The 21,063-nt window shown below is 48.8% G+C and overlaps 1 protein-coding gene across 2 annotated transcripts in view; it reads left to right on the top strand.

Annotated features, from left to right (window-relative positions):
* Window positions 1-21,063, top strand: part of COPZ2 (COPI coat complex subunit zeta 2) — a 324,698-nt gene that overhangs the window by 279,458 nt on the left and 24,177 nt on the right. The gene's annotated exons all lie outside the window — the stretch shown is intronic.

The following is a 21,063-nucleotide window of genomic DNA, read 5'->3' on the forward strand; positions in this document are numbered from 1 at the left end:
TGGTGGAGATGATGCTACTCCTCCGCAAGCAGGGTGTGAACATAAATCCTTATCTGGACGACCTGCTGATAAAAGCGTCTTCCAGGGAGAAGCTGTTACAGAGCATTGCTCTCACGACTCAACTGCTCCAGGATCATGGATGGACCCTGAACCTTCCAAAGTCGCATTTAGAGCCGACAAGGAGACTGTCCTTACTGGGGATGATCCTCGACACGGAAGTGCAGAGGGTGTTTCTACCGGAAGAGAGAGCGTTGGTGATACAAGCAATGGTTCGGGAGGTCTTGAAGCCTACCTGGGTATCGGTTCATCAGTGCATTCGCCTTCTCGGGAAGATGGTTGCCTCCTACGAGGCTCTGCAGTACGGAAGATTTCATTATCTGTCCTTCCAACTGGATCTCCTGGACAAATGGTCGGGATCCCATCTTCAAATACCCCAGAGGATATGTCTGTCTCCATAGGCCAGAATCTCGCTCCTCTGGTGGCTGCAAACCTCTCACCTACTAGATTCAGAATTGGATCCTCCTAACCATGTATGCAAGTCTCAGGGTTAAGGAGCAGTCACTCAAGGGGAAAATTTCTAAGGAAGGTGGTCAAGTCTAGAATCCATCCTTCCAGTAACATTCTGGAACTAAGAGCCGTGTACAACGGTCTTCTACAAGCGGCACATCTTCTGAAAGATCAGGCCATTCAGGTTCAGTCGGACAATGTAACGACGGTAGCCTACATAAACCGACAGGGCGGAACGAAGAGCAGAGCTGCAATGTCAGAGGTAACAAGAATCATCCTCTGGGCGGAAAAACACGCGGTGGTGGTGTCAGCAAACTTCATTCCGGGAGTGGACAACTGGGAAGTGGACTTCCTCAGCAGACACGATCTCCATCCGGGAGAGTGGGGCCTCCACCCAGAGGTGTTCGCATAGGTGACAAGTCTTTGGGGCGTACCTCAAATAGACATGATGGCCTCACGTCTCAACAAGAAGCTTAAGACGGTACTGTTCCAGGTCCAGGGATCCACAAGCAGTGGCAGTGGATGCCCTGGTAACTCCGTGGGTGTTCAAGTCAATGTATGTGTTCCCTCCGATTCTCAAACTTATCAAAACTTATCAAAAGGGGGGCGTGGCCACGGCAGCACAGGAGTAGGAAGCAGATCCCGGGAGCTCCCTGGATTAAACATCCTCCTGTAATATCCTGGCCCCTTTGGTGTGCCTGAATACCCTGCTTTTCTTCCCTACGCTGCAGGGCACCGGCAGGCGATTTCCCCGCTCTCCCCGGGGTCTGTACGGCCGAGGAGACATACTTCCGGATTTGCGGCCTATACCTCCTCCGGATCCCCGGCCTCAATTTTGGAGATTCCCGGCCCCACTGCTCTGGACTGCTGCTTCCAGTCATAGAGGGAACACTCTCACTTAAAGGCTGACTGATATGTAACTGGTGAGTGACTTCTACCTCCTGGGATCAAATTACACTTTGACTTCAGTTGCTGTCTTATTTTACATACTAAATAACTGCATCGCTCCTGCTCTCACCTATATTCTGGGACGCTGCCAGTACTTTCTTTTACATTTGCCTACTACTTTGGAGACCAGCTGCGGATGTGTTTCTGCTTATTACAACCCTAAAATTCACTCATTGCTGAAGTCTCCTTCTACGCTTTTGACCTGAGATTATACCGGAGTGTCTGTTACTACCTATTGTCCGTCATGGTTCGGGACGGCCAGCGCACGGCTGCGGCGAAGCTGGAGAAATTTGCCAGACAACCTAACCCACTAAACCAACGGGCCTCGCAGGCCGCTTCGCAGGGGGCCTCTCCGTCCCACTCCTACTCCCCATCTGCAACAGCTGCTGAATCCCCTAACACACCCGCAGCTCCATCTCTTCAACAAGTGCTGGAGGCAATAGCTGGATCGGAACAGCGTCTTTCAGATAAGATGGAGAAAGTGCAGTGTGATCTCTCACTGCTTCGGCAGGACGTCCAGCGCATACGAGAGAGAGTGGGAGAGGTAGAAACCCGTGTCTCGAATCTGGAGGATATGTGCGGTCCTATGAAACAATCTATTTCCACGGTAACCCAGCAAATAACATCCCTTCAATCCAAATTACTAGACATGGAGGGTCGGCTGCGTAGAAATAATGTGCGATTTGTGGGCCTGCCGGAGAAGGAGGAGGGCTCCCAGCCTGAGGTCTTCCTGGAGTCATGGCTTAAGGAACTGTACAGCGCTGAATCCTTCACGGCACAGTTTACGGTGGAGCGTGCACACCGGATACCATCTCGTCCTCTACCTCCTGGCGCCCCTCCGCGCACCTTCATCGCCAAATTTCTGCATTATAAGGACCGTGACTCGGTCCTCCGGTTGGGACGCACAAAAGGCCCCCTTACCAGAAACGGGGTTACCGTGTCTGCTTTTCCTGATTTTGCCGCGGAGGTCCAGAAGGATCGAGCCCAGTTTATGCCTATCAAGAGGCGCCTCAGAGACCTGAACGTCTCCTACTCTATGCTATTCCCCTCCCGACTCCGGGTGGTAGCGGACGGGGAAACCAAATTCTTCAATTCCCCTAGAGAGGCGGCCCAATGGCTGGACAGATATGCTCCGGGAGCGCGCCAGATGGCCCCGGATTGAGGCCCTGCACTGTCTAATGATCGGTTGGGACCACCAGAGGCATCTACCCATTGTCCAGGGAGCCCCCCCTTGGCGTTGGTGGCTCAGGACTTTTCTTTTCTTTCTCTTGATCGCTTGACTTTGGTTAAGGGTTTTGTTTAGTATTTAGCCCTTGAGAGATAGAAACGATAGTTTGGGATTTAAGTATGCCGAAGTTAGGGGTGGTATACGGGGAGGGGGGAGAGTTCAGCGAACAGCTTGTTGCTGTGCCTTACACAAGTTTTTTTCTTTCTATAGTTTGTTATTTTTCTCATGCTTAAATTTGTTTTGGAGTACATTCATTTTGATGTGGGAAGTATGTCTGATGCATTGGATACTGTCGATTAAGAATCAGGGATTGAGTAGTATAGCACTGTTATTACCCTCACTAACAATTTCCAGGAATATTCGCTGGACTGTATCTTTAGGTTACTACATAGAATATTACCAGATCTATGGCTAATTTGAAATTTCTGACATGGAATGTTCGAGGTTTAAATAATAAGATAAAGCGTTCCTTAGTATTAACTACACTTCGGAAATATGGCCCGGATGTTGCATGTCTCTGCGAGACTCACTTGGAGGGGAATAGGTTACTGTCACTTAGAAGACCCTGGGTGGGCTGGGCCTATCACGCTTCTCACTCCTCTTCCTCCAGGGGTGTGTCAATCCTGATAAAGAAATCGGTCCAATTTGAGCTGGTATCGGTCAAGACTGACAAATACGGTCGATTTGTGTTCCTTGAATGTAGACTAAGTTCCCAACCCTACTACATACTGGCGGTTTATATACCCCCCCATTCTCGTACGATGTACTACAGCAAGCCGCTTCATTCATAGCCTCCTCTCCGGACACCCCGGTAATCTGCTTGGGTGACTTTAACAATGTCATGAATTTAGCTTTAGACAGATGGCGCTCTCCGCAGGCTGCTGGGGTCCGCTCTAGTCCTACTAAATTTGCTGATTTCCTGAATAATTTGCAGTGGGTGGATGTGTGGAGAGCTCGGCACCCTACGACTAGACAGTTTTCATGTTTCTCTGGCACGCATGGTTCGTTCTCCAGGATCGATCTGACCCTACTCTCCCCCGTTCTTCTCCCTAGGGTGGTTGACGTCCAATACGAGGCCCGGGGTATATCTGATCACTCCCCTATGGTGTTGACTCTCGCTATGGTGAGCCAGAGGGGTCAATCTTATTGGAAACTGCATCCTTCCTGGCTGCTGCAAATAGGTGACTGCTCTGACCAGGTGACTCAGTGGGAGGGATACTTTACTGACAATGTAGGCTCGGCCCCCGGAACAGTGGTTTGGGATTCATTTAAGGCATTCCTAAGGGGAACGTATATTAGACGTATTTCTGCCCTCAAAATGTCCTGCAGGGAGAGAGAGCGAGCCCTTGAGAGTGACGCCAGGGATTTGGAATCTAGATACTTGGTGGATGGCACCCCTGCGCTGAAGGTACGCTGGCTGGCGGCCCAGTCGGCATGGGTGGCTCATCTGTCTGATAAAAACTCGCGCTCGCTTCTATTTCAGGCTACTAATATTTACATGCAGGGCGATAGGCCAGGTGGCCTGTTGGCTCGATTGGTGCACAGTGACCGCCCAGGTTCTACAATTGCTCAGATGACCGGTAGCGATGGCGCCCTTGTGAACACCACGCCGGAAATTGCGCAGCTATTCCGCTCCTACTATGCTGAGGTCTACAGTTCACAACTGGTAGACTCGACATCAGACCTCTCCGCTTATTTAAGTAATATTCCCCTACCCACACTCCCCCCGGAGGCCTCTGAGATGCTGGAGGCACCCTTAACTCTGGAAGAGGTAACGGCGGCTATTGGCTTGTCTCCCAGCGGCAAGGCACCGGGCTATGACGGCATCCCCTCAGAGGTATACAAGACCCACATTGATTTCTTCGGTCCTAGGCTTCACGCCCTGTATTCTGATATTTTTGTTAATGATCAACTTCCCCCCTCTATGGCGGAGGCGATTATTATAGTGATCCCGAAGCCCGGAAAAGACCCTAGATCCCCAGAATCCTATAGACCGATATCATTGATTCCCACTGACGCTAAGATCCTGGCAAAGATTTTAGCAGTTCGACTCAACACCGTAATTACTTCCATTATCCACTCCGACCAGACCGGCTTTATGCCAGGGATGTCCACTTCTATTAACCTACGTAGATTATATACCATCTTACAAATCCCATATGACTTCCCCTCTGACTCGGTAGTGGTCTCACTGGATGCCGCCAAGGCATTTGACAGTATCGAGTGGTCCTATCTATGGGAGGTCATGACAGCTATGGGTTTCGGGCCTAATTTTATAAAATGGATTAAATTGCTTTATCAGCACCCGACTGCCAGGATCTCAGTGAATGGCTATATCTCTCCCTCGTTCCGCCTGTTTCGCGGGACCAGGCAGGGATGTCCTCTGTCCCCAACCTTGTTTGCCCTGGCCATCGAACCCTTGGCCTGTCTAATAAGGTCCCACCCAGGCGTGGTGGGCATTCATACCGGCCCTCGTGAGGATAGGATTGCCCTTTACGCTGACGACATGCTGTTTTTTCTGCAGGATTACACCAGGTCTATGCCTACAGTGTTGCAATTGATTGAGGAGTTCGGTGTATATTCAGGCCTTCATATTAACTGGTCTAAGTCCTCTATTATGCCTGTGATTGCCCCCCCCCCCCCCCTGCTGCTCCTAAAATCTCCCTACCGCTATGTTGGACGGCGAAATTTAAATATCTTGGGATTCAGGTAACCAATGACCCCTCTGACTTTACACCTTTGAACCTTGATCCGATCATGCAACAAATTACTCGTAAATCCAAGACTTGGTGTAAGCTTCCATTGACTGTATCTGGCAGGGTCAGCCTCGTAAAAATGATAATACTACCTAAGATTCTATATGTGGTTCTGCAATCCCCTGTATATATTCATCCATCCTTCTTTAGAAAATTGAATAGTGTCCTGTCTTCTTTAATATGGGCTAGCAAACGTCCTAGAATACAACTGAACACTCTCACCAGGCTGCGCAGCGACGGAGGTCTGGCCTTGCCAAACTTTCAGATGTACTACTATGCCGCTCAGCTGTCTCATATTAGTGCATGGGTGCAGGATACTGGCGTCACTTCTCTACACTGGGTATTTGTCCAATGCTACTTCCCCGACTTATCCCCCCTGCAGGTGTTGCTGAGTGGGAGCTTGGCCCGGTTCCTCCCTCCTCTTATATACCAAGCCATGAAGGTGTGGCAGGCACTAAAAATTCTTTTGAAATTTGATGGATTGGACCCGGACACCCCCCTCTGGTGTTCTAAATGGCTCCCTGAACTGTATGCGCTCGAGGGGAGGGAAGTTTGGGCCCCTAAATCAGTGATTTCCATAAATCACCTTTATACGGATAATACGCTCAAATCCTTCCAACAACTAAAAGATGAGTTTAATTTGCCTAACTCCTATTTTTTTAGATACCTCCAGCTCAGACATGCCTTGCAGTCCCAATTCCCCCCCTAAAATTATACCATTTCCCATTAAGACCTTTGTAAGTATGCTGGGTCGAGTTAAGATGATTTCCCATGCTTATGGTTATCTACTCGCCAAACTCCATATAGATCCTTTGACACGTCTCCGTGTCAAATGGGAGCAGGATCTGGGCCCCATAGATGAAGAGAACTGGGCCCTTGCTTTGGAAACTCCGTGCACGGTTACCAAATCCATCAGGTATCAACAGATACAATACTTCCTTTTGCATAGAATATATATGACCCCGGCCAGACTGGCCAAATTCGGGACGGGTCGTGTGGGATGACTGCAGGTACTTTTTGGCACCTCATTTGGGATTGTCCGGTGCTGCGGGCTTTCTGGGCGGGGGTCGGATCGATTCTGGGGAACACAGGGGTGGACGAGGCCATGCTTACTCCGCAATTTTGCATCCTGGGAATGGGTAGCTCTGACTTTGTGTCTGGTCCAGAGGGCCTATATGCTCGCAACATATGTGCAATGGCGAAGGTGAGCATTGCGAGGCTATGGATGGCCCCTAAGGGCCCTACACTCCCCGCTCTTAAGGCACTAATAAACGACACTGTTTTTAAGGAACGATACATTTATATGAAACACAATGCCTCCGCTAAATTTGAAAGAATTTGGTCTCCATGGCTGGAATCCATATACTCCGTCCCAGACCCTACAACTTAATGGTGATAGGGTTACTAACAGGTCCTGGATTTGCCAAGTTATGATCTTCTAGGGCCATAGGCTTCCCTCTCACCCAATGGGTTGTGAATGAGAGAGTGGCTCTGTGCCCATCTGGACAGGGTAGGATTTAGAGTGCTAGTATCCCCCAATGCGTCCTCTTCCCCATAATGTTTTTTGTCTCTTTTTTTTTTTTTATTTTTTTATATCTGGGGTTCTCTGTGTTTGGTTTCTGATTGTTTTCTTCTCTTTTAAAGGGTTTTACTCGGACGGATTGTCCGTAAGAGTTATATTTGAGGGGGGGGGGGGGGGGGAACAAAACAAAGTATAATGTGATTTCATGAATACTAGAGTGTACGGATAATGCAAAATAATGGTATATATAACTGTACATTCCTATGCGCCTATGAGCAAATGACATAGTTTGAAAATAAGTTGAAAGTGAATGCTGTTCCCCGATGAGGACATGTCATTACGTGTTTAATGTGTTCCTGTTATGCAATGTCTGTATGCAAACTACTCTCCTTCGAAATAAAAAAAAAAACTTTATTTAAAAAAAAAAACTTATCAAAAGAACAAGAGTTCAGGCAATCCTCATTGCTGCGGACTGGCCAAGAAGGGCTTGGTATGCGGATCTTCTGGAGCTACTGCAGGAAGATCCGAGGCCTCTTCCTCTTCGAGAGGACCTTCTGCAACAGGGGCCGTTCGCTTATCAAGACTTACCACGGCTACGTTTGACAGCATGGAGGTTGAACGCCAGACCTTAGCTTGGAAGGGCATTTCGAACAAGGTTGTTCCTACCCTGATACAGGCTAGGAAAGGAGTAACGGCAAGACTTTACCATCGGATTTTGAAACGGTATGTGTCTTGGTGTGAATCCAAGAGGTTTCCTACGGGAGAGTTTAAACTTGGACGGTTTCTCCTCTTCCTGCAAGCAGGAGTGGATGTGGGCCTGCGGCTGGGCTCCATAAAAGTCCAGATTTCGGCCTTGTCCATTTTCTTCCAGAAACAATTGGCTGCCCTCCCTGAGGTTCAGACTTTCTTGAAAAAGGTTCTGCACATCCAACCTCCCTTTGTGCCTCCTACGGCACCTTGGGATCTTAACGTGGTGCTGCAGTTCCTGCAATCGGATTGGTTCGAGCCTTTACAGGAGGTTGAGGTCAAGTTTCTTACTTGGAAGGGGGTCACACTATTGGCAATGACATCTGCTAGACGTGTGTCAGAATTGAGGACATTGTTCTGCAAGAGCCCCTACTTGATTTTCCATGAAGATAGAGCTGAGCTCAGGACGCGTCAGCTCAGGACGCGTCAGCAATTTCTTCCAAAGGTTGTGTCAGCTTTTCATATCAACCAACCTATTGTGGTGCCAGTGGCTACTGACTCCTCAATTACCTCAAAGTCCTTGGATGTTGTGAGGGCTTTGAAGATTTATGTGAAGAGAACTTCTCCTAACAGAAAGTCGGACGCTCTGTTTGTCCTTTATGATCCCCCAAAAATTGGGTATCCTGCTTCTAAGCAGACGATTTCTCGCTGGATCAGGTGCACTATCCAGCATGCTTATTCTACAGCAGGCTTGCCGTGTCCAAAATCTGTTAAGGCCCACTCTACTCGTAAGGTGGATTCTTCCTGGGCGGCTGCCCGGGGTGTCTCGGCTTTACAGCTTTGCCGAGCAGCTACTTGGTCAGGGTCGAACACGTTTGCTAAGTTCTACAAGTTCGATACTTTGGCCTCTAAGGACCTAAAGTTTGGTCAATCTGTTCTGCAGGAACCTCAGCACTCTCCCTTCCGTACTGGGAGCTTTGGTACACCCCCATGGTACTAAATGGAACCCCAGCATCCTCTAGGACGTAAGAGAAAATAGGATTTTAATTACCTACCGGTAAATCCTTTTCTCGTAGTCCGTAAAGGATGCTAGGCGCCCGCCCAGTGCTTCGTTTTCCTGCATTGTTACTTGGTCAAGTATTGTTGGTTCAGCCGTTGCTGAATCGTTCCAAGTTGGTTAGCTTGGATTTCCTTTTTGTTATGTGTGAGCTGGTATGAATCTCACCACTATCTGTGTATTTCCTTCTCTCGAAGTATGTCCGTCTCCTCGGGCACAGTTTCTAGACTGAGTCTGGTAGGAGGGGCATAGAGGGAGGAGCCAGCCCACACTATTAAACTCTTAAAGTGCCCATGGCTCCCAAGGGACCCGTCTATACCCCATGGTACTAAATGGAACCCCAGCATCATCTACAGACTACGAGAAAAATTAAAATCCTATTATAAGTTCCGGTAAAATGTACAGACAGCTTCTTATAGCTGCAGAAATGTTGGTGAGTTTAAATGTGAATTTTTTATAAACCAGAAGAGCTGGGCAATGCTTGTTTCTGAGCCCGGTGATTGGTCACATATGACTGCAGGGGACATTGCACAATAAGGGGGGAATTCATTTAGCTGCAAAAGGCAGTTTTTGCAATAATAATAGCATGTTTTATCGTGACCTGCGAAAAGACGCTATTCAATTGTCTGCAAGGATAGGTTTACCGCAAAAATAATTTCTCCTCCTCCTGAGCAGGTGGAAAGTTGGGTAAAAATACCTATTTTAAGGTGAAAATGTCAGATTTGGCTCAGAACCCCAGGGACACCCCCCTGAATGACTAATTAAGCACTTAGAAATGTAATGAAATTGAATTTTTGGGGTAAAAAAGTGCAAAATGATGGAAATGGGGGTACAAGGTACGGGGCAGGTATATTGGGGTGCTTTATGAGTGGGTCAAGTATTTTTAGTCTTGCAGGTGGAAGTTAAAAAAAAATTGTTTTCTAAGTGGCTTAAGATGACCCAAATATATACTTACTAGTTACCAGCCTGTCAAAATGATGGAACAGGATAACAGTAATGTCAGCACTGATGGCTGTGCACGTCCAAACGGAGCAACACTTGAATTGCTCCACCGGGCGCCATCTAGTGGCCGCTGGCACGCAGTACACTTGAATTCCCCCCATAAAGGCGAGGAGCAGCATTAGCCTTTACTTATATAGGATTCCCATTTTTATGTACCCCCAATTTAATTTAAACACTTATTTTGATGAAAAACACTTGCTTTCTATCATTGTTACAAAAAATGCTTATATCAACCATTTGACACAATTTAAGTACCCCAAATATTTTTATTTTGACCACCAATAGACTTCTATACTGTTTTCCTGTATTAGTTTGCCTTATTGGGGGGTACAGGCAGATTTCCCCATTTTCACCTACACTTTTCTCTGGTCTTCCAGCAAGAACTATCGTATAAATCCATTTTTTTGCGCATTTGCAATTGACTAGGTCACATTGTGGGAGGGCACATACCTTCAAAAAAAGTCGCTTTTCATGCGATAGCCGTGAAAAGTTTGATTGCTGGAAATAACCGTATTTCTCTGACGTCCTAGTGGATGCTGGGGACTCCGTAAGGACCATGGGGAATAGACGGCTCCGCAGGAGACTGGGCACAATTAAAGAAAGATTCAGGACTATCTGGTGTGCACTGGCTCCTCCCCCTATGACCCTCCTCCAGACCTCAGTTAGATTTCTGTGCCCGGCCGAGCTGGATGCACACTAGGAGGCTCTCCTGAGCTCCTAGAAAGAAAGTATATTTCTCTATCGTCCTAGTGGATGCTGGGGTTCCTGAAAGGACCATGGGGGAATAGCGGCTCCGCAGGAGACAGGGCACAAAAAGTAAAGCTTTAGGATCAGGTGGTGTGCACTGGCTCCTCCCCCTATGACCCTCCTCCAAGCCTCAGTTAGATTTTTGTGCCCGGCCGAGAAGGGTGCAATCTAGGTGGCTCTCCTAAAGAGCTGCTTAGAAAAGTTTAGCTTAGGTTTTTTATTTTACAGTGATTCCTGCTGGCAACAGGATCACTGCAACGAGGGACTTAGGGGAGAAGAAGTGAACTCACCTGCGTGCAGGATGGATTGGCTTCTTTGGCTACTGGACATTAGCTCCAGAGGGACGATCACAGGTACAGCCTGGATGGTCACCGGAGCCTCGCCGCCGCCCCCCTTGCAGATGCTGAAACGAGAAGAGGTCCAGAATCGGCGGCAGAAGACTCCTCAGTCTTCTTAAGGTAGCGCACAGCACTGCAGCTGTGCGCCATTTCCTCTCAGCACACTTCACACGGCAGTCACTGAGGGTGCAGGGCGCTGGGAGGGGGGCGCCCTGGGAGGCAAATGAAAACCTTTTTTGGCTAAAAATACCTCACATATAGCCTCCGGGGGCTATATGGAGATATTTAACCCCTGCCAGAATCCATTAAAGAGCGGGAGACGAGCCCGCCGAAAAAGGGGCGGGGCCTATCTCCTCAGCACACAGCGCCATTTTCCCTCACAGAAAGGCTGGAGGGAAGGCTCCCAGGCTCTCCCCTGCACTGCACTACAGAAACAGGGTTAAAACAGAGAGGGGGGGCACTAATTTGGCGTTAGAAATATATAAAAGATGCTATAAGGGAAAACACTTATATAAGGTTGTCCCTATATAATTATAGCGTTTTTGGTGTGTGCTGGCAAACTCTCCCTCTGTCTCTCCAAAGGGCTAGTGGGTCCTGTCCTCTATCAGAGCATTCCCTGTGTGTGTGCTGTGTGTCGGTACGTGTGTGTCGACATGTATGAGGACGATGTTGGTGAGGAGGCGGAGCAATTGCCTGTAATGGTGATGTCACTCTCTAGGGAGTCGACACCGGAATGGATGGCTTATTTAGGGAATTACGTGATAATGTCAACACGCTGCAAGGTCGGTTGACGACATGAGACGGCCGACAAACAATTAGTACCGGTCCAGACGTCTCAGAAACACCGTCAGGGGTTTTAAAACGCCCGTTTACTTTAGTCGGTCGACACAGACACGGACACTGAATCCAGTGTCGACGGTGAATAAACAAACGTATTCCTTATTAGGGCCACACGTTAAGGGCAATGAAGGAGGTGTTACATATTTCTGATACTACAAGTACCACAAAAGAGGGTATTATGTGGGATGTGAAAAAACTACCGTAGTTTTTCCTGAATCAGATAAATTAAATGAAGTGTGTGATGATGCGTGGGTTCCCCCCGATAGAAAATTATGGGCGGTATACCCTTTCCCGCCAGAAGTTAGGGCGCGTTGGGAAACACCCCTTAGGGTGGATAAGGCGCTCACACGCTTATCAAAACAAGTGGCGGTACCGTCTATAGATAGGGCCGTCCTCAAGGAGCCAGCTGACAGGAGGCTGGAAAATATCATAAAAAGTATATACACACATACTGGTGTTATACTGCGACCAGCGATCGCCTCAGCCTGGATGTGCAGAGCTGGGGTGGCTTGGTCGGATTCCCTGACTAAAAATATTGATACCCTTGACAGGGACAGTATTTTATTGACTATAGAGCATTTAAAGGATGCATTTTCTATATATGCGAGATGCACAGAGGGATATTTGCACTCTGGCATCAAGAGTAAGTGCGATGTCCATATCTGCCAGAAGATGTTTATGGACACGACAGTGGTCAGGTGATGCAGATTCCAAACGGCACAAAGGTGTATTGCCGTATAAAGGAAGAGGAGTTATTTGGGGTCGGTCCATCGGACCTGGTGGCCACGGCAACTGCTGGAAAATCCACCGTTTTTACCCTAAGTCACATCTCTGCAGAAAAAGACACCGTCTTTTCAGCCTCAGTCCTTTCGTCCCTATAAGAGTCATATCTGCCCAGGGATAGAGGAAAGGGAAGAAGACTGCAGCAGGCAGCCCATTCCCAGGAACAGAAGCGTTCCACCGCTTCTGCCAAGCTCTCAGCATGACGCTGGGACCGTACAGGACCCCTGGATCCTACATGTAGTATCCCAGGGGTACAGATTGGAATGTCGAGACGTTTCCCCTTCGCAGGCTCCTGAAGTCTGGTTTACCAAGGTCTCCCTCCGACAAGGAGGCAGTATGGGAAACAATTCACAAGCTGTATTCCCAGCAGGTGATAATCAAATTACCCCTCCTACAACAAGAAAAGGGGTATTATTCCACATTATATTGTGGTACTGAAGCCAGAAGGCTAGGTGAGACCTATTCTAAATCTAAAAAAATTTGAACACTTACAAAGGTTCAAATCAAGATGGAGTCACTCAGAGCAGTGATAACGAACCAGGAAGAAGGGGACTATATAGTGTCCCGAGACATCAGGGATGCTTACCTCCATGTCCAAAATTTGCCCTTCTCACTAAGGGTACCTCAGGTTCGTGGTACAGAACTGTCACTATCAGTTTCAGACGCTGCCGTTTGGATTGTCCACGGCACCCCGGGTCTTTACCAAGGTAATGGCCGAAATGATGATTCTTCTTCGAAGAAAAGGCGTCTTAATTATCCCTTACTTGGACGATCTCCTGATAAGGGCAAAGTCCAGGGAACAGTTGGAGGTCGGAGTAGCACTATCTCGGATACTGCTACAACAGCACGGGTGGATTCTAAATATTCCAAAATCGCAGCTGATCCCGACGACAAGTCTGCTGTGCCTAGGGATGATTCTGGACACAGTCCAGAAAAAGGTGTTTCTCCCGGAAGAGAAAGCCAGGGAGTTATCCGAGCTAGTCAGGAACCTCCTAAAATCAGTGCATCATTGCACAAGGGTCCTGGTAAAGATGGTGACTTCCTACAAAGCAATTCCATTCGGCAGATTTCACGCAAGAATTTTTCAGTGGGATCTGCTGGACAAATGGTCCGGATCGCATCTTCAGATGCATCAGCGGATAACCCTATATCCAAGGACGAGGGTGTCTCTCCTGTGGTGGTTACAGAGTGCTCATCTTCTAGAGGGCCGCAGATTCGGCATTCAGGATTGGATGCTGGTGACCACGGAGGCTAGCCCGAGAGGCTGGGGAGCAGTCACACAAGGAAAAAATTTCCAGGGAGTGTGATCAAGTCTGGAGACTTTTCTCCACATAAATATACTGGAGCTAAGGGTAAATTTATAATACTCTAAGCTTAGCAAGACCTCTGCTTCAAGGTCAGCCGGTATTGATCCAGTGGGAAAAACATCACGGCAGTCGCCCACGTAAATAGACAGGGCGGCACAAGAAGCAGGAGGGCAATGGCAAAAACTGCAAGGACTTTTCGCTGGGCGGAAAATCATGTGATAGCACTGTCAGCAGTGTTTCATTCCGGGAATGGAAACTGGGAAGCAGACTTCCTCAGCAGGCACGACCTCCACCCGGCAGAATGGAAACTTCATCGGGAAGTTTTCCACATGATTGTAAACCGTTGGGAAATACCAAAGGTGGACATGATGGTGTCCCGTCTGAACAAAAAACGGGACAGGTATTGCGCCAGGTTAAGAGACCCTCAGGCAATAGCTGTGGACGTTCTGGTAACACCATGGATGTACCAGTCGGTGTATGTGTTCCATCCTCTGCTTCTCATACCTAAGGTACTGAGACTTATAATACGTAGAGGAGTAAGAACTATACTCATGGCTCCGGATTGGCCAAGAAGGACTTGGTACCCGGAACTTCAAGAGATGCTCACAGAGGACTTATGGCCTCTGCCGCTAAGAAGGGACTTGTTTCAGCAAGTACCATGTCTGTTCCAAGACTTACCGCAGCTGCGTTTGACGGCATGGCGGTGGAACGCCGGATCCTAAGGGAAAAAGGCATTCCGGAAGAGGTCATTCCTACCCTGGTCAAAGCCAGAAAGGAGGTGACCGCACAACATTATCACCACATGTGGCAAAAATATGTTGCGTGGTGTGAGGCCAGAAAGGCCCCACGAAGAAATTTCAACTCGGTCGATTCCTGCATTTCCTGCAAACAGGAGTGTCTATGGGCCTCAAATTGGGGTCCATTAAGGTTCAAATTTCGGCCCTGTCGATTTTCTTCCAGAAAGAACTGGCTTCAGTTCCTGAAGTCCAGAAGTTTGTCAAGGGAGTGTTGCATATACAACCCCCTTTTGTGCCTCCAGTGGCACTGTGGGATCTCAACGTAGTTCTGGGATTCCTCAAATCACATTGGTTTAAAACCAGTCAAATCTGTGGATTTGAAGCATCTCACATGAAAAGTGACCATGCTCTTGGCCCTGGCCTGGACCAGGCGAGTGTCAAATTGGTGGTTTTTTTCTCAAAAAAGCCCATATCTGGTTGTCCATTTGGACAGGGCAGAGCTGCGGACTCGTCCCCAGTTCTCTCCCTAAGGTGGTGTCAGTGTTTCACCTGAACCAGCTTATTTTGGTGCCTTGCGCCTACTAGGGACTTGGAGGACTCCAGGTTGCTAGATGTTGTCAGGGCCCTGTAAATATAGGTTCCAGGACGGCTGGAGTCAGGAAAACTGACTTGCTGTTATCCTGTATGCACCCAACAAACTGGGTACTCTTGCTTCTAAGCAGACTATTGCTAGTTGGATGTGTAATACAATTCAGCTTGCACATTCTGTGGCAGGCCTGCCACAGCCAAAATATGTAAATGCCCATTCCACAAGGAAGGTGGGCTTATCTTGGGCGGCTGCCCGAGGGGTCTCGGCTTTACAACTTTGCCGAGCGGCTATTTAGTCAGGGGCAAACACGTTGGTAAAATCCTACAAATTTGATACCCTGGCTAAGGAGGACCTGGAGTTCTCTCATTCGGTGCTGCAGAGTCATCCGCACTCTCCCGCCCGTTTGGGAGCTTTGGTATTATCCCCATGGTCCTTTCAGGAACCCCAGCATCCACTAGGACGATAGAGAAAATAAGAATTTACTTACCGATAATTCTATTTCTCGGAGTCCGTAGTGGATGCTGGGCGCCCATCCCAAGTGCGGATTATCTGCAATACTTGTACATAGTTACAAAAATCGGGTTATTATTGTTGTGAGCCATCTTTTCAGAGGCTCCGCTGTTATCATACTGTTAACTGGGTTCAGATCACAGGTTGTACAGTGTGATTGGTGTGGCTGGTATGAGTCTTACCCGGGATTCAAAATCCTTCCTTATTGTGTACGCTCGTCCGGGCACAGTATCCTAACTGAGGCTTGGAGGAGGGTCATAGGGGGAGGAGCCAGTGCACACCACCTGATCCTAAAGCTTTACTTTTTGTGCCCTGTCTCCTGCGGAGCCGCTATTCCCCCATGGTCCTTTCAGGAACCCCAGCATCCACTACGGACTCCGAGAAATAGAATTATCGGTAAGTAAATTCTTATTTTTAGGTTTTTTATTTTACAGTGAGACCTCCTGAGCAGCAATATTAACACCTTGGCTGGCAAAACTGACACCATATATAGCCCTAGAGGTTATATAGGTGTAAATTACCCCTGCCAGATTTACACAAACAGCGGGAGAAAGCCCGCTGAAAAAGGGGCGGAGCCATCTTCCTCAGCACACTGGCGCCATTTTCCCTCACAGCTCCGCTGGAAGGATCGCTCCCTGGCTCTCCCCTGCAGTCCTGCACTACAGAAAGGGTAAAAAAGAGAGGGGGGCCAATAAATTTAGGCGCAGTATATATAATACAAGCAGCTATAGGGGAAAACACTCTGTATAGTGATATCCCTGTGTTATATAGCGCTCTGGTGTGTGCTGGCATACTCTCCCTCTGTCTCCCAAAAGGGCTTTGTGGGGTCCTGTCCTCTGTCAGAGCATTCCCTGTGTGTGTGCTGTGTGTCGGTACTGCTGTGTCGACATGTATGATGAGGATAATGATGTGGAGGCAGAGCAAATGCCTGTGAATGTGATGTCACCCCCTGCGGGGTCGACACCTGTGTGGATGGACTTATGGAAGGAATTACGTGACAGTGTCAGCTCCTTACATAAAAGGTTTGACGACATAGGACAGCCGGCTACTCAGCTTGTGCTTGTCCAAGCGTCTCAAATGTCATCAGGGACTTTAAAACGCCCGCTACCTCAGATGGCAGACACAGATGTTGACACGGATACCGACTCCAGTGTCGACGACGATGAGACTAGTGTACCTTCCAATAGGGCCACCCGTTACATGATTGAGGCAATGAAAAATGTATTACACATTTCTGATAGTACCCCAGGTACCACAAAAAAGGGTATTATGTTTGGTGAGAAAAAACTACCAGTAGTTTTTCCTGCATCTGAGGAATTAAATGAGGTGTGTGAGGAAGCGTGGACTTCCCCCGATAAGAAATTGATAATTTCTAAACGGTTATTGGCAGCGTACCCTTTCCCGCCAGAGGATAGGTCACGTTGGGAAACACCCCCTAGGGTAGATAAAGCACTTACACGTTTATCAAAAAAGGTGGCACTACCGTCTCCGGATACGGCCGCCCTAAAGGAACCTGCTGAGAGAAAGCAGGAGGCTACCCTAAAAGCTATATATACACACACGGGCATTATATTGCGACCAGCCATTGCATCGGCATGGATGTGCAGTGCTGCTGCTGCGTGGTCAGATTCCCTGTCGGATAATATTGATACTCTGGATAGGGACAATATTTTGCTGACAATAGAGCATATAAAAGACGCTGTCTTATACATGCGTGATGCACAGAGGGATATTTGCCGGCTGGCATCAAAAATAAGCGCAATGTCCATTGCCGCCAGAAGGGGGTTATGGACTCGGCAGTGGTCAGGTGATGCCGATTCAAAAAGGCACATGGAAGTTTTGCCTTATAAGGGGGTGGAACTGTTTGGGGATGGTCTTTCAGATCTCGTTTCCACAGCTACGGCTGGGAAATCGACATTTTTGCCACAGGCTACCCCACAGCAAAAGAAAGCACCGTATTATCAAGTACAGTCCTTTCGGCCCCATACAAACAATAGGGCTAGAGGCGCATCCTTTCTGCCGAGAGGCAAAGGTAGAGGGAAAAAACTGCAGCATACAGCCAGTTCCCAAGAGCAGAAGTCTTCCCCCGCGTCTGGTAAGTCCACAGCATGACGCTGGGGCTTCACAGGCGGACCCGGGTACGGTGGGGGCCCGTCTCAGAAATTTCAGCGCACAGTGGGCTCTCTCACAGGTGGATCCCTGGATCCTTCAAGTAGTATCTCAGGGGTACAGGCTGGAATTCGAGGCGTCTCCCCCCCGCCGTTTCCTAAAATCTGCCTTACCAGCAACTCCCTCTGCCAGGGAGGCAGTGTTGGTGGCTATCCAAAAACTGTATTCACAGCAAGTGATTGTCAAGGTACCCCTCCTTCAACAAGGAAAGGGTTACTATTCCACAATGTTTGTGGTACCGAAACCGGACGGTTCGGTGAGACCCATCTTAAATTTAAAATCCTTGAACACATATATCAAAAGATTCAAGTTCAAGATGGAATCGCTCAGGGCGGTTATTGCGAGCCTGGACGAGGGGGATTACATGGTCTCCCTGGACATCAAGGATGCCTACCTGCATGTCCCCATTTACCCTCCTCACCAGGAGTACCTCAGGTTTGTGGTACAGGACTGTCACTATCAGTTCCAGACGCTGCCGTTTGGGTTATCCACGGCACCGAGGGTCTTTACCAAGGTAATGGCCGAAATGATGATACTCCTTCGGAAGAAGGGGGTTTTAATTATCCCGTACTTGGACGATCTCCTGATAAAGGCGAGGTCCAAGGAACAGTTGTTAGTGGGGGTAGCACTTTCTCGGGAAGTGCTGCAGCAGCACGGCTGGATTCTCAATATCCCAAAGTCACAGCTGGTCCCGACGATACGTCTTCTGTTCCTGGGAATGATTCTGGACACAGACCAGAAAAAAGTGTTTCTTCCAGTGGAAAAAGCCGAGGAGTTGTCATCTCTAGTCAGAAACCTCCTAAAACCAGGACAGGTGTCGGTACATCAATGCACGCGAGTCCTGGGAAAAATGGTAGCTTCGTACGAAGCAATTCCATTCGGAAGGTTCCACGCAAGGATTTTCCAGTGGGACCTGTTGGACCAATGGTCCGGGTCGCATCTCCAGATGCAGCAGCGGATAACCCTGTCGGCAAGGACCAGGGTGTCACTACTGTGGTGGCTGCAGAGGGCTCATCTACTAGAGGGCCGCAGATTCGGAATACAGGACTGGGTCCTGGTGACCACGGATGCCAGCCTTCGGGGCTGGGGAGCAGTCACACAGGGAAGAAATTTCCAAGGGCTGTGGTCAAATCAGGAGATTTCACTACACATAAATATCCTGGAGCTAAGAACCATTTACAATGCCCTATGCCAAGCAAGTCCCCTGCTTCAAAACAAACCGGTTCTGATCCAATCAGACAACATCACGGCGGTCGCCCATGTAAACAGACAGGGCGGCACAAGAAGCAGGAGGGCAATGGCAGAAGCCACAAGGATTCTCCGATGGGCGGAAAATCACGTGCTAGCACTGTCAGCAGTGTTCATTCCGGGTGTGGACAACTGGGATGCAGACTTCCTCAGCAGACACGACCTTCACCCGGGAGAGTGGGGGCTTCATCCAGAAGTCTTCCGATTGATTGTAAACCGTTGGGAAAGACCACAGGTGGATATGATGGCGTCCCGCCTCAACAAAAAGCTAAAAAGATATTGCGCCAGGTCAAGGGACCCTCAGGCGATAGCTGTGGACGCTCTAGTGACACCGTGGGTGTACCAGTCAGTTTACGTGTTTCCCCCTCTGCCTCTTATTCCCAAGGTGCTGAGAATAATACGAAGGGGAAGAGTGAGAACTATACTCGTGGTTCCGGATTGGCCAAGAAGAACTTGGTACCCGGAACTTCAAGAGATGCTCTCAGAGGACCCATGGCCTCTACCGCTAAGGCGGGACCTGCTGCAGCAGGGGCCCTGCCTGTTCCAAGACTTACCGCGGCTGCGTTTGATGGCATGGCGGTTGAACGCCGGATCCTGAAGGAAAAAGGTATTCCGGAGGAAGTCATTCCTACCCTGATCAAGGCCAGGAAGGATGTGACTGCAACCCACTATCACCGCATTTGGCGGAAATATGTGGCTTGGTGTGAGGCCAGGAAGGCCCCAACGGAGGAATTTCAACTGGGTCGTTTCCTGCATTTCCTGCAAGCAGGGGTGACGATGGGCCTCAAATTGGGGTCCATTAAGGTCCAGATTTCGGCTCTGTCGATTTTCTTTCAAAAGGAACTGGCTTCGTTGCCTGAAGTTCAGACTTTTGTCAAGGGAGTTCTGCATATTCAGCCTCCTTACGTGCCTCCTGTGGCACCTTGGGATCTCAATGTGGTTTTGGGATTCCTGAGGTCACATTGGTTCGAGCCACTTAAAACCGTGGATTTGAAATATCTCACGTGGAAAGTGGTCATGTTGTTGGCCCTGGCTTCGGCCAGGCGTGTATCAGAATTGGCGGCTTTGTCGTGTAAAAGCCCTTATCTGATTTTCCATATGGATAGGGCAGAGTTGAGGACTCGTCCTCAGTTTCTCCCGAAGGTGGTATCAGCGTTTCACTTGAACCAACCTATTGTGGTGCCTGCGGCTACTAGGGACTTGGAGGATTCCAAGTTGCTGGACGTAGTCAGGGCCCTGAAAATGTATGTTTCCAGGACGGCTGGAGTCAGGAAAACTGATTCGCTGTTTATCCTGTATGCACGCGATAAGTTGGGTGCTCCTGCTTCTAAGCAGACCATTGCTCGCTGAATTTGTAACACTATTCAGCTTGCGCATTCTGCGGTAGGACTACCGCAGCCAAAATCAGTAAAAGCCCACTCCACAAGGAAGGTGGGCTCATCTTGGGCGGCTGCCCGAGGGGTCTCAGCACTGCAACTTTGCCGAGCGGATACTTGGTCAGGGTCTAACACTTTTGCTAAATTTTACAAATTTGATACCCTGGCTGAGGAGGACCTTGAGTTTGCTCATTCGGTGCTGCAGAGTCATCCGCACTCTCCCGCCCGTTTGGGAGCTTTGGTATAATCCCCATGGTCCTTACGGAGTCCCAGCATCCACTTAGGACGTCAGAGAAAATAAGATTTTACTCACCGGTAAATCTATTTCTCGTAGTCCGTAGTGGATGCTGGGTGCCCATCCCAAGTGCGGATTGTCTGCAATACTTGTTTATAGTTATTGCCTAACTAAAGGGTTATTGTTGAGCCATCTGTTGAGAGGCTCAGTTATTGTTCATACTGTTAACTGGGTATAGTATCACGAGTTATACGGTGTGATTGGTGTGGCTGGTATGAGTATTACCCGGGATTCAAAATCCTTCGTATTTGTGTCAGCTCTTCCGGGCACAGTATCCTAACTGAGGTCTGGAGGAGGGTCTTAGTGGGATGAGCCAGTGCACACCAGGTAGTCCTAAAGCTTTCTTTAGTTGTGCCCAGTTTCCTGCGGAGCCGCTAATCCCCATGGTCCTTACGGAGTCCCAGCATCCACTACGGA

The sequence above is a fragment of the Pseudophryne corroboree genome, chromosome 3 (assembly GCF_028390025.1).
Source record: "Pseudophryne corroboree isolate aPseCor3 chromosome 3, aPseCor3.hap2, whole genome shotgun sequence".
Lineage (NCBI taxonomy): Eukaryota > Metazoa > Chordata > Amphibia > Anura > Myobatrachidae > Pseudophryne > Pseudophryne corroboree.